Source organism: Elephantulus edwardii, unplaced genomic scaffold, assembly GCF_000299155.1.
Source record: "Elephantulus edwardii isolate Elephantulus edwardi_28Jun2011 unplaced genomic scaffold, EleEdw1.0 scaffold00315, whole genome shotgun sequence".
In the NCBI taxonomy this organism is placed as follows: domain Eukaryota; kingdom Metazoa; phylum Chordata; class Mammalia; order Macroscelidea; family Macroscelididae; genus Elephantulus; species Elephantulus edwardii.
In genome coordinates, this window is record NW_006400065.1 from 2,479,852 (window position 1) to 2,494,417 (window position 14,566).

General features: G+C 38.5%; 1 pseudogene; it reads left to right on the top strand.

Moving 5' to 3' along the window:
- Positions 1–13,276: 13,276 nt before the first annotated feature.
- LOC102875100 lies at positions 13,277–14,072 on the top strand (annotated as a pseudogene).
- The last annotated feature ends 494 nt before the right edge of the window (positions 14,073–14,566 follow it).

The window sequence follows — 14,566 nt, forward strand, 5'->3', positions numbered from 1 at the left end:
GGTGGAGAAAACAGTGCAACAATGAATGAATGAAAACCCAAAATCTCTGTAAATGTTCATTAAAACTAATAAAATTTAATTAAAAAAAAGAAAAACGCCATATGATCCAGCTATTCCACTGCTTGGAATATATCCTGAGAAAATGAGAACCGAGGTACAAACAGAGACTTGTACACCAATGTTCATTGCTATTTACCATAGCAAGAACATGGAAACAGCTCAAATGCTAAAAAACAAAGGAATGGATTGAGAAATTACGGCACATTCACACAATGGAATACTAGGCAGCATGCAGAAGCAATGATTTTGTAAATTACTACCCAATATAGAAGAGGCTGGAGTACACTATACTAAGGAAACTAACTCAGTCTCATAAAGACAAATACTGTACAAGACCACTATTGTAGAACAAGTATGAGGATCCAAGGAGGGGAGGGGGGCTTAATCATAAAGTCACACAATTTGGGTGGAGAAAGGGATGGATAAAGGAAAGTGGGAGATCCAGGTGTAAAAATCAATGTATACATACTTTATGTGTAAACCAGTATAAATTTTTTAAAAAGAGAAAAAAAAACCCTTTCTTTTTTTTTAAAATTTTTATTTTATTATTTTTGTATGTGTACCATCAAATCAGATCTGACTGGTACAGGAGGAGATTGTCCCTCCTTTCCCTGCAGAGCATCTGGTGGATTTGAACCGTGCGCCTCTGGGATTGTAGTTGCAGCTCCTTACCACTAGGCCACCAGAGCTCCCAAAAAATACCTTTCATTCCATTCAAAAGAGTAGATCTTTCCATCATTCCAAATGATGATCTTTTTTTAAAATTTTTATTATTTTGTGTGTGTGTGCACTGTCAAATCAGATCTGACTGCTACAGGAGGAGATTGCCCCTCCTTCTCCAGCAGAGCATCTGTTGGATTCGAACCATGTACCTCTAGGGATTGCAGTGCAGCTTCTTGCCACTAGGCCACCAGAGCTCCTAAATGATGATCTATTATTAGTAGCTTAATGTTTAGCCACTCCACCCCTAAGGCTTCATCAAATTGTCCTTCTGAGACAAGTTGGGGTAGTGGAACAAGAAACCCTGTAGCCAGAAACATATTGACATAATTAGTAATGACTGGTGTTCCAGAAATCTCTGTGCTGAAAATCTGCCATGCACACCTGCTCCCCTTTTTACTACTAATGAGCAAAGTCATCACACTTGCCATCTTGCTTAAATTGAGCAGGTTTAGAAGCAGAAAATGGGAATCTCACTGCTATCATGAATGAAGAAACAGCATTTTCATTAGAGCCACAAACTTCGACATGAGGCAGACTAGCAAACAGACCATTATCACCACCACCACCACCATCACCATCAGCAGCAGCAGAGATGGTGATAAGCTATAAAGACCCACATGGGAAGAATGACTCTAGGGCCGGGTACAGCTGAGGTGGTTCTTCAAGAGGGTAATGTGGTCTTCTATGTGGGGATATAGATGAACATGTTGTTGTTGTTATATGCCGTCAAGTCACTTGCGACTCATAGTGACCCTGTGTACAACAGCCCTAAACTCTGCTCTGTTCTGTGACAATCGCACCGTCTCCGATACACTCATCCCAATTACCCCAGCCACTGAATCAATGCACCTCATAGAGAGTCTTTCCCTCCTGCGCTGTCCCTCCACCCTCCCAAGCATAATGTTCTTCTCCAAGGACCTGTCCCTTCTTACAACATGTCCAAAGTATGTTAGACAGAGCCTCAGAATCCTTGCTTCCAAGGGGCTACCCAGTTTAACCTTTTCCGGGATGAATCTGTTTGTTTTCCTAGCAGTTCATGGTACGCTCAATACTCTTCTCCAGCACCACGGCTTAAAGGCATCAATTCTCCTTCTATCTTTCTTGGTCATTGTCCAACTCTCTTGATGCATAACATGTGATTACAAAGACCATGGCCTGTATCAGATCACCTTAGTCTCCAGAGAAACACCCTTGCTCTTCAGTACTTTGGAGAGGTCCCTAACAGCAGACTTTCCCATGGCAATACGCCTTTTAATTTTCTGGCTGTTGGTACCAAGAGTGTTGGCTGTGGAGCCAAGCAAACTAAAGCTGTGAACAATCTCAATCTCTTCACCATCCATCCTGATGCTGTCAATTGATCCAGTGGTGAGAATCTTTGTCTTCTTGACATTGAGCCTCAATCTGTATTAAAGGCTACAGTCCTTGACCCTCTGCAGAAAGCACTTCAGGTCCTCCTCAGTTTCAGCAAGCAGGGTTGTGTCATCTGCATAACACAGACTGCTGATAGATCTTCCACAAATCGTGACCCCACATTTCTCCTCATAGAGCCCAGCCTCCCGGATAATCTGTTCTGCATATAGGTTGAAAAGGTATGGAGATAGGACGCATCCCTGGCACACACCCTTCTCAATTTTGAAATGAGGGTGTTATGAGTTATGCTAATATCTGAATATATCTGGTGACTGTTGAATATTTCTTCTAGGTATCTCTCTCATTGCTATCCCATTGGACTCCAAGCTGACTCTCCAATGGGTTTTCAGAGGCTGTAAATCACAATGGAGGAGACTGGCCATCTTTCTTCGAAGGAGTCACTGATTGATTTGAAATGTCAAAAAGGCATCAACACTACAGCTCCTACAAACTAGTGTAAAATGTATGGTGGAAATTAACAATGGGGGTTGTACATTAAGAAAGCATGTAACTCTACCCTTGGTCAATACTTGATTGTACATGTTAAAAAGGAAATGCAGCCTTGTTGAATATGCAAAGTAGAAGAGAAATTTTAAGTTGAACAAGCTGGTTTTTTGTCTTTGAGTGTCCTGTGGCTATATCTGCTTGGGTGGCAGTTATGGTCTCTTTGAGGTATATTCCCAGTAGTGGAATTTCTGGGTCAAATCGTATCTCTATTTGCAACTTTTTGAGAAAGTGCCATACCACCTTCCATAGTGGTTGCACCGTTTTACACTTGCACCAACAGTATTCAGCGTTCCAGTGTCTCCACAACCTCTCCAGCATTTGTTGCTTGCTGTTCTGTTAAATTTTGCTATTCTTACTGGGATGAGATAATATCTCATCGTTGTTTTGATTTGCATCTCTCTTAGAACTAGGGAATTTGAACATTTCTTCATGTATTTGTTAGCCATCTGAATGTCTTCTTCAGTGAAGTGTCTGTTCGTATCTTGTGCCCATTTTTCAATTGGATTGTTTACCTTTATCTTGTTGTAGTGGTCCTGGCTCTTTTTTACATGATAGTATACATAGATTCATCACAATATGAAATCCAGAGAGGGAAAAATGGAGGGTAAACTTAATTTGTGAATTTTGTTTCTGGGAAAGAAAAAAACACCAACACTTTGGGTAGCAGGTTAGCACTTAACTTTTGTGCTTTGTATAAATATGTAAAACATGCATAAGGATGTGCATGTGAATCATTGTTTACAAGTATGAGTGTGTATAATCATGTGCGTCCGTGTGACTATTTGTGACTCTTGATTATAAATGATTGTTTTAGAGGTGAGATCGAATTACTCGACTAACCACAAAATAGTGTTTCCACCAGCTCCACCAAGAAAGAAAGATGGCCAGAAAAGATTCACAGCCTAGGAAGGCAGATGGAGGCTGTAAGTGGAAAACGACTCTCTGGCAAGAAAATATTAATTATTATGACTATTATTCTTAATATTTTGCTCTTATATTACAAATTATAATGTGAAAATCTTTCCAAGTTTTGCAACTGTGTCTATTTTCCAGTAAATTAAATTATAAAATTGATGAGGGCTTGAGAAAACATTAGATCTTGGTAGAACACCTCCTCAGAGAAGCAGAGAATTCATTGAGACATGTTTGCAGCTCTGTCTCCTGGCTCAGATCTCACCTCTCCTGCTCTCTCCAGGAGACACATCGCCTGCCTCAATGGAAAAAATCTACAAGAGCTCTAATTGTCTATAGGGAGATGGCCATAAGATACTGGAGTTTCCAGAAATTAAAAAGCAAGATAAAGTTTGTCAGAACTTTTCCTGTCTCCCTAAGGTGGACTGTCATGCCTGCAACAGGTGAGGTCATAATTGCAGTCCTGGAGGAGGTGAGGTCATAGAATGCCTAGCCCATATCTCAGGGACTGGCTGTCTCTCTGTCACATTGGTTTGGCTGGGATAACTTTCGTTGAGCCCCTCATCTGGGCAGGAGGTAAGTGTTTGCCATTTCAGCAGGAAAGGTAAGTTGTAGAAGAGAGTGAGTAATCAGGAGCTGCCTGTTTTGTAATTTGTATCGGACAGTTACATGGTAGTCATTCCTAAATCATCATCCTAGATTATGTGCCAAAATTTGAAAACCTTTTTTAGCAGTTTCTGTAGCTAATTTTGCAAAGGTGCTCTGTACATTGCGACTGAGAAGACAGAGTTCAGTGAGTTATTGGATCGTTAGCAGAAACTGTGTAACTGTGTGGCTATCTAGTATTGGTTTGGGTTTGTTCTTAATGTTCTTTTTTGTGACTTTGAATATTTTTTAATGTTGTAACACCTTTTCCACAACAAATATTAGAGTTTATCTTTACTTTTTTTTTCATGGCATAATAACAAAATTATATTGCAGGTGTGATAAGGGCAAATAAAAATAAAGTACACTGAGGCCAGTCTACAAATGCAGAAATGGGTTACAAGCTGGTGACTCTTGCAACCTGTGTTAAGTTGGACATTTGTTCTGTAGATTGACTATGCAACGTTGATGGTTGCCTTTGACTTGTCCTCTGAAGCTGTACTATAATATGCATTTTTTTAGTAAAAGAATTGAAAGAAAAGGAAGTTCAATGATAAGAAATAAGCAATGTTTAGGTGTCAAACTTGTGAATAGTAATAACTGTGAGGAGTTCATGAAGCCACAAGCAGCAGACCTATGCTATGCAAAGTATCATTTGTAAAATATTTAAGTGCAGAAGATGTAGCAGACAGGCCATGGTGGATTCTTGCAAATAGAAAAGGAACTTTTGGAGGAAGATCAACAAACAGTTTCTCAAGCAAGTATCCTATTATTAAAAGCAACTCTTAGGAATGAGTTAGGAAATATTTCAATGAACACAATGTCCTGTACAACCTTCGGGGGGGGGAAACCCCTTTATTATTTGAGAGAAGAAAACAGAGTTTACCTTTATTTTTGACCATCAACAAATCACATAATCTCTGATGAAGATTCAGTTTCATTTTTCCTAATATACTTCAATATTTGCAGTCTATGTTCCATAATATCAAACACCACACCTTTTCCTGCATGAGTTTCTGTCATGGATGTAATTATACTTTACCTCTTAAGTGACTTGCTTGGATTAATTATTCTGTATTCATGCCAAATCTCTTTTTCTAAATCCAATTCAGTTATGGAAAATTTCTCAGCATAGCTGCACTAGGTCTACACTAGAACTCTAAATGGATTCAAAAGAGATCGAGTATTTGGTCAAATATGACATCAGCATAATGAAACTTAAAGTATTGCTTTAAATATTATAGGTGCTGGGATTTTTTGAAACTATGACAAGAGAGCTGTGATACGATAGGAATAAGCAACAGCTTCATTACGAGCATCTTATACCAGGTACGTTTCTTCCTCATGTCTGTTTCTTTAAGCCCCTTGGAGCTACATTTTCTTATTCTGCCAGAAGATAATAATATTAAGTGATAATTGTGGACTCTTGTATATTAAATGAGAGTACACATAATGCGTTCAAAGCAGGAGCACAAAACTAAGGAACACAGAAAAAAACCCCACTGAAAATATGGGGGTTCACAGAGCTTGGTGGATGGAGGCAGAGGGTATAGAAATTAGGAATGATCCATTGGGGACCTGAAAAGATGGAGGGTAGGGAGGAAAGTACGCAACAATGAATGAATGGAAATCCAAGTTTCCTGTAAACTTTCTTTAAAATATCAATTAAAAAATAATCAATCAATGGTGATTAATTTTCTAAAACACAATGTATGGGAATGATCGTATGAAACATGTGAATGAAGGAATGTGTGAAACACAAAGAAAAATAAAGCCAAAATCTCATCTCTACAAATTAAAGAGAGAAAGAGTGTGTATTTAGAAAGCAATTTTCAAATTAATGATTAATGAAACTCTTTATGTTTTGTTTTCCATGAAGAATGTAGCCCAGGATTCATTTGTCCATGTAGAACCTTCTATTTCTGCCCTTGAATTGTAAGCTCTCCACAAAATGATAGAACTGCTCCATGGATTTAACAACAGCAATGATTCTCCTATTCCAGAATACCATTGGAATCCTTGGGAATTTCTTACTCATATTTCACTATGCCTTCCTTCATTTCAGTAGATGCAAGTCAAGGCCCACAGACCTGATTCGCAGGCATCTGACTGTAGCCAACTCCTTAGCCATTCTCTCTAAAGGAGTCCCCTCGACAATGCTTGCCTTTGGTTTAACGCATCACATCAATGACCTTGGTTGTCACCTCTTTTCATTTCTTGATAGGGTGAGCCGGGGTGTATCTATTTTCACCACCTGTCTCTTGAGTGTCTTTCAGATCATCACCATCAGCCCTCTGAACTCCAGGTGGGCTCTGCTTAAACTAAAAGTTTTAAAGTACATTGGTCCTTCTACTATCATCTGTTGGATACTACACATGATGGTAAATGCCATTTTTCCTATTTATGCATCTGCAAAAAGAATCAACACTACCATCATAGAGAAAAACATGCCCAAATACTACTGCTCTAAGAACGATGACAACATCACATTCTCAGTCTATATGGTATTGATATCTTCCCATGATATTTTGTGTTTGGGATTCATGTCCTGGGCCAGTGGCTCCATGGTTATCATCCTGTACAGACATAAACAGCAAGTGCAACACATTTATAACAATAAAATATCCCAAAGATCCTCAGCTGAAACCAGAGCCACCAAAAGTATCCTTGTCCTGGTGGCCACCTATGTATCCTTTTATGCCGTCTCCTCCATTATTTATGCTTATTTGGCTCGTGTTGTTCTTTCCACCTGGTGGTTCATGAGCACATCTGCCTTTATCGCGATGTGTTTCCCAACAGTCAGCCCCTTTCTTCTCCTGAGCAGTGACCCCCGTGTATCTAGACTCTACTACCTGCTATAGAGTGAAGATACGATTTTCCTCTTCACTACTAAAGTATAACTCATATATTCCACATCATCTCGAGTCATGGATGAACTTGTCCCTTACAGAATCGCAACTATGGACCAGTGCCATTGCAGACTGAGGAACGATGTATATAGAATTCGATGCTGCTTCAAAAGTAAACAATACGCAATAGTAGAAATGAAGTAGCCATGTAAGTATTAGAAATCTAATGTCATTGTTACTATATGTTCTGTATCATTGGCTGTAATGGAGATGTTTAGAGTCTAGGCACTATACAAATAGAGCAGGTCGGGAATCCTATGGTACTTATCTTGTTAGTTTTTGCTTGTCAGCTCTGATTCTTGATGACCTAATATTTAACAGAATGAGTATTGCCTTATCAGGTACCGTTCTCATGACTGTTGGGATGTCTAAGCCTTTTGTTGTAGCCCATTGTCAATCTGTCTCATTAGCGATCTCTCTATTTTCTTGCTGATTCTCTGCTTCACCAAACAAGATGTTCCTCTCCATTTTTTGATGCCTTCTGATGCTGTGCTCAATGTTAAGTGAGACCAGGTCTGTGCAACCATACTTTGAATGACTATTCTGACTTGTACTTCCTCAGGGAAGAGGAAGTCAATTGAAATTACATACATTTTGAACCTAAGATATGCAATCTAATTGGATAGGAAAATGGAAAGTTCACATCATATACTAGAGTATTATTTGGGATGAACTTCTGGGAAGCTGATATCTTGAGGGGGGAATGGGATTCTTTTTTGTATGGTTGCTCATACATAGCACAGAACAAAAGAGAAGTAAAATTAGTTTAATGTTACCAAAGAAGCCATAGCCCATTGCCTCCAAAATCCAAATGCTGCTTATTTGTGTTGCATTTTTATGTGAATCTCTCAAATGAATCATGATTTTGTTTCTTTTAATGTAAATAAATAGTATGAGTTGTGATCTCTGATGAGGGTTCACTTCCTTTATTTTCTAATCAAATGTATACTTTCTTTATGTTCCAAGTATCATAGTATAAACTGTGACATGGTGATATTTATTAACAATGTGATGCAGAAGAAAGTTTTTATTATTTTCGTATATTACCTTTACAGTAGGTTTCATTCATATGCACTGTGTTGTATTCAATCTTTCATTTACACTGTTTCATACAATCATTCATATACATTCTATTTTCCATTATTTCTTATATTACTTTATTTACAAAATTAAAATTCATTGCTTTTCATACCAGATCCTTCCCTTTTCCCTCACCCCCCCCATCATATTTGTGCAATGTCAAGATTAATCCTTCCTAGGTGCACATCCTCACCCCTCTGCTTCCACCCTCCGCCTCCCTTGGATTCTCATACTCATTCTACAATAATGGTTTTATACAGTATTTATCCTTATGGGACCAAGTTACTTCACTCAGCATAATGTCTTCCAGTCCCTCTCAAGTTGGGTAATAATTTACAAAATCATTGTGCCTGCGTGTTGCGAGGTATTCCATTGTGTGAATGTACCATAATTTCTCGATCCATTCAATTGTGGTTGAACATTTGGGCTGTTTACATATTCTTGCAATGGTGAATAGTACTGTTATGAACATTGGTGTACAAGTATTTACTAGTGCCTCAGTTCTCATAAGAAAGCATTTTTGATGGTAACTAGGAACGGAGGGAGAGGATGGGAGAGTAAAAAAAAACTAGTAAATAGGTAAGAACTCCTTCATTGCTATCAAGTCAAAACCATTTCATAGCTGAGCCTCCCGCGGGTTTTCTGTGCATAAATCACACAGAAGGAAATTGCCAGTTTCTCCCAAGGAGCCACTGCTGGATTCAAGCCACATACCTCTGTGTTAGCTACACAGCTCCCTAGAGATTACACCACCAGAGCTCTCTTTGGCCTTTAGTCATTCTTCAAACCTGATTCCAACCCAGGGCTCAACTTGCAGGCAACCAGCAGACAGAACTAGAAGACTAACAACAATAGCTGGGTGGCACTCATTCCTTAGAACATTTAACCACATAAGATGAAAAAGGCAGCAGTTGATCTGAAGGTGAGAAAGGGAAGGGCAGAAACATTAATAGCAGTTATTTCCTCAGTGAGGAAGTAGAAACAGTATGGTCACATTGTGTGCATTATAGTTAATGTTATAAAATGACAAGTGTATGAATGGTGGAATGAAAAATCTCTTCGCTTCATAAATAATCACTAAAATCACAATTTAAAAACTCTTCTTTTAAAATCTTTTAACATAACAGGTGTCCCTGTATTTAGTTACCATGATAACATCAACCAACATTGAGGAAACCCAGTGGGATCATGCAAAATTATTCAGGACATTTTTTAAATTTTCATTTAAAAAATTCAATATGCAGTCATAAGTGGTAGATGATACATGAAATAACATTTTTTGAAACAAAATGGGAAACTATATTGCACGGGCTTAAGATTCAAACAGAGAATATGGTCAAAAGGTATTATAATTGAAAATCACACACTTTATGAGGGGGCCCTCAAGGTCCCAAGCCATTTTATAATTTCACGTAAAATCAATCCAAAATTAAGATATTAAACACAATCCAAATATTAACAATCAGTCTAAGTGTTACTCTCTGAATCATTATATCTGTCAACTAATTGCCCTTAGCTAGTATTGAATAATGGATAACACCACAGGAGACTGTTCATTGTGAAATACCGCAGGGCGGGTGTGGAGAGTGGAGTGACACTGGACAGTGAACTGGGCTCCCACCCAAAGACCTCGGTGTTCACAGCTGGAGAATCCAGTTTAAATACAATATTCTGTGTTGGATGTCAGAGTTGCTTTGGACCAATTGCCATCAATCAGAATTTTCTCAGAGTCCATTGTTATAAACATTTTTGTGAGGTATACCAAGTCATCTTTGGTGCGTCTGTTCCCAAGAAAAACACATTACTGTCCTGAAAGATATTTTCCAAGGGTACAATCAATGTAATTTTAGATGTTTCACATCAAGATTAGCACACTGGCCAGCTGGGCTTAATTCAGCAATTTTCTATTATTGCATTAATTCTCTGGACTTGATAAGACACTTTAAAAAATTTATATTATTAATTTTAATGAATATTTACAGAGATTTTGGATTTGCATTCATTGTTACACTTTTCTCCCTGCCCAGCCCTACCTCCCCCACCCTGCCTCCGGTCACTCCTCTCTTTGAAAAGTAAAAGAAAAATTCTTTCTTTGGTATACAATCCCTGCACACCCCTCCCACTGCCCCGAGTACACTCCATTATGCAACCTTAATTCTGGACTCTTGTGATAACCATAATACCCTATCATATATCACTTTTAAATTATTCTCTCCCTCATCTGTTTCAATGCAGTATACGTAATTTATCCAGTTTTTCTTAGTCTTACCCCAACCCTGATGTCATTCCCATTCTACAACAGTGACACCATGCAGTATTTGTCCTTTGTGACTGAGATATTTCCCTCAGCATAATGTCCTCCAGGGTCATCCATTTTGAATAATATTGCATGAGTTCCTTGCTTTTCAATGCAGCATAGTATTCCATTGTGTGACTATACCAGAACTTCTCTATCCATTCGTTTGCTGATGGGCACCTGGGTTGTTTCCAACTCCTTGGTTTGGTGAACAAAGTCGTGATAAACATGGGTGTGCATATATCTGCTTGGATGTCGGTTTTATGGTCTCTTTAGGGGAAATTCCCAGTACTGGAATTTCTGGGTCAAATGGTATCTCTATTTGCAACTTTTTGAGAAAATGCCACACCCCTTTCCACAGTGGTTGCTCCATTTTACACTCCCACCAACAGTGAATAAGGGTTCCAGTCTCTCCACAACCTCGCCAGCATTTGTTGCTTGCTGTTCTGTTAACTTTTGCTAGTCTTACTGGGGTGAGATGATATCTCATAGTTGTTTTGATTTGTATCTCTCTTAGAGCTAGGGATTTTGAACATTTTCTTCATGTGCTTGTTGGCCATCTGAATGTCTTCTTTGGTGAAGTGTATAAGACACCTTTTGATCAGCATTATGCCTCTGAGCCTGACATTGCACAGGATGGAAATGCCCCAGAATTCTCCTCTTCACCTTATGTATCTGACACATGCTTCCTTCTAAAATTCTTGCTCTCAGCTTTCTAAGCTTCATTCATTGTTTCTAACAGTATATTCTCAACACTGACATACACTTGCTTACCAATTTCTAACATCCTAAACCTTAGTTTTACAAGCTTCTTTCTATAGGCTTCTATATACTCTTTACACTAACACACACTTCCTTATTCTAACATTCTAAACATAAGCTTCATCAAGTCACCACATTCTTGTCTCAGTTCACACAGTTACCTTTCTAGCCATTCTTAACACAGCAAACATATAATCATTACAACCCAGCAAACTTACATTCCTCTCTTAACATGCAAAAGCCTAACTTGTGCTCTTAGCTTCACAGTCTCCATTTATATTTCTAACAATGTACTCTTAAACCTATGACAGGAAACTCATGAAATATGTTTTTAACACAGCAAGGTATTGGGATTCTTTCAAGAACACCAAGAGGTGGCTATAATAGAGTAATAGCACTGTAAAGCCCAGCACCTCAGGACAACCTAGGTAATTACTTGATCCCACATCTACTGAGATGAATCCCTTAACATCATTGTGCCTACAGTCTCTTTGTCTGACAGAAGAGAACAATACCAGCTCCTAACTCAGAGTGAGGAATATTATGTGGTTTAAAACATGATTGATACACTTGACAGATACACTACAGATGCTACAAAAAGAAACACAGAAAATTTTGGGAATCGCTTGACAAAAGGAAGCATATTTTTGCAAAACAATGAGATATAATCTAATCTCAGTAGCAAATGTTGCTGATATGTACCATTGAGTTGATGACCACTTATAGGGACCCAAGAGCAACACTTCCGAACCTTGCCGCAAACTGAGCCAATTTTACCATCTCTGACACACTTACCCTCATTGCCACAGTCACTGGGTCAGTTTGTCTTAACCAGGGTCTCCTCTCCTGTGCTGACTCTCTATCCTCCCAAGCATGATGATCTTCTCCAAGGACTGGTTCCTCCTATAAATATACTCAAAGTATGCCAGATGGAGTGTCAAAACCTTTCCTTCAAGGTGCAACCTGGTTTTACCCTTTCTAGGACAGGGCCTTTTGGTCATAGGGTCATTATGAGTAAGTGCTCAACTCAAAGGCATTCAACAACAAACAGCATAGAGCTATTAGTTCTCTTGGCAGTATGTTTAATACTCTTCTCCCACACTACAACTCAACAGCATTGAATCTTCCTCTGTCATCTTTATTCATACTCCAGGTCTCAGATGCACAGCAATCAATTGAGAGGACTCCTGGGTCAGGAGCTTCTCACAAATGATAGCAAAATTCAGTAAGATAGTGAGCAACAATTGTAGACCAGGTAATAGAGAGATTGAAATTCTCATACAATGTTCGTAGGGATGTAAAATGGTGCAACTACAGTGGAGAAAGTTTCATATTTCCTTTAAAAGTCGAGAATAAAAATGTCATTTGATCCCCCCATTTCATTGCTAAGTATATATCCTAAAAAAGAGTTGCAACACAAACAGATATGTGCATCCCCACCCCGTGTTTATTGCAGAAATATTAACAAAAGTAAAGAAATGGGGGAAGACCCATGTGCACATTGACAAAACAATAGAGAAACTGATACATTCAAACAGCAGAATATTATGTAACATTGAAAAACAATGTATAATTAATGAAACACTAGAGGACATTATGCTGAGTGAAAGAAGCCAGTCACAAGAGGGCAAATATATATGTAAGAGCACTAGTATAAAATGCTAAAGAAAGGATTTCTCACTGAGAAAATTCCAGTGTGACTCTCAGGGAGAGGGAAGGATGAAGAAAGATGGGGATGGGAGTAGAAAATGTAATAAATAAAGATAATAAAAACTTGTTAAGATAAGTGAAAGGAATGGGAGTAGAAAATGTAATAAATAATGATAATAAAAACTTGTTAAGATAAGTGAAAGGAAGACAGACTAAGAGACAAGAGTCACCATCCACTTCTGACATAGAAGGCCTATGAAAACTCTATTGGCAACAAGTGCCGAAAAAGGTAATATTAACTCTTTCCGTGCCTAGCGAAGCCATGGCTCGTGGTCCCAAGAAACATCTGAAGCGTGTAGCAGCTCCAAAGCGTTGGATGCTGGACAAACTTACTGGTGTATTTGCTCCTCGTCCATCTACTGGTCCTCACAAACTGAGAGAATGTCTGCCATTGATCATTTTCTTACGAAACAGGCTTAAGTATGCCCTGACAGGAGATGAGGTTAAAAAAATCTGCATGCAGCGGTTCATTAAGATTGATGGCAAGGTCCGAACTGATATAACCTACCCTGCTGGTTTTATGGATGTGATCAGCATTGACAAGACTGGAGAGAATTTTCATCTGATCTATGACACCAAGGGTCGATTTGCTGTTCATCGCATTACACCTGAGGAAGCAAAGTACAAGTTATGCAAAGTAAGAAAGATCTTTGTGGGCACAAAAGGAATCCCTCATCTGGTGACCCATGATGCTCGAACCATCCGCTACCCTGATCCTCTCATCAAGGTGAATGACACCATTCAGATTGATTTGGAGACTGGAAACATTACTGATTTCATGAAGTTTGATACTGGTAACCTGTGCATTGGTGACTGGAGGTGCTAACCTGGGAAGAATTGGTGTGATCACAAACAGAGAGAGACATCCTGGGTCATTTGATGTGGTTCATGTGAAAGATGCCAATGGCAATAGCTTTGCCACTCGGCTTTCCAACATTTTTGTTATTGGCAAAGGCAATAAACCATGGATTTCTCTTCCACGAGGAAAGGGTATCCGTCTTACCATTGCTGAAGAAAGAGACAAGAGATTGGCTGCAAAACAGCAGTGGATGAAATGATCTCTAGGTGGTGTGAATAAAAAGGACAAAATTAAAGATAATACAGCATGAAAAAAAAGGTAATATTAAAAAAAAGGCAATATTAAATGAGTGTATGATCATACATTGCAGGTATTAAAACCACTTTCATGAAACAAAATGGACATGTATGATTGTTTCAGGTACATTGATTGAAAACCCAATACTCTTTGTAAACATTCATTCAAATCACAATAACAAAAGACTAAAATATGCATCAGAAATCCCTTCTCATGGTAAATTAATAATATGAAAAATAACATATATGAATTTTATTAACTTTGTATGTCATCCAGTATAAAAAAATATAATGTGGCACCATATAGCATTTGTCCCTTTGTGACTGAGATACCTCACTCAGCATAATGTCCTCCAGGGTCACCCATTTTGAAGAATATTGCATGAGTTCCTTGTTTTTCAATGCAGCATAGTATTCCATTGGGGTGGGAAAAGACTGAGAAAAACTGGATGAAATA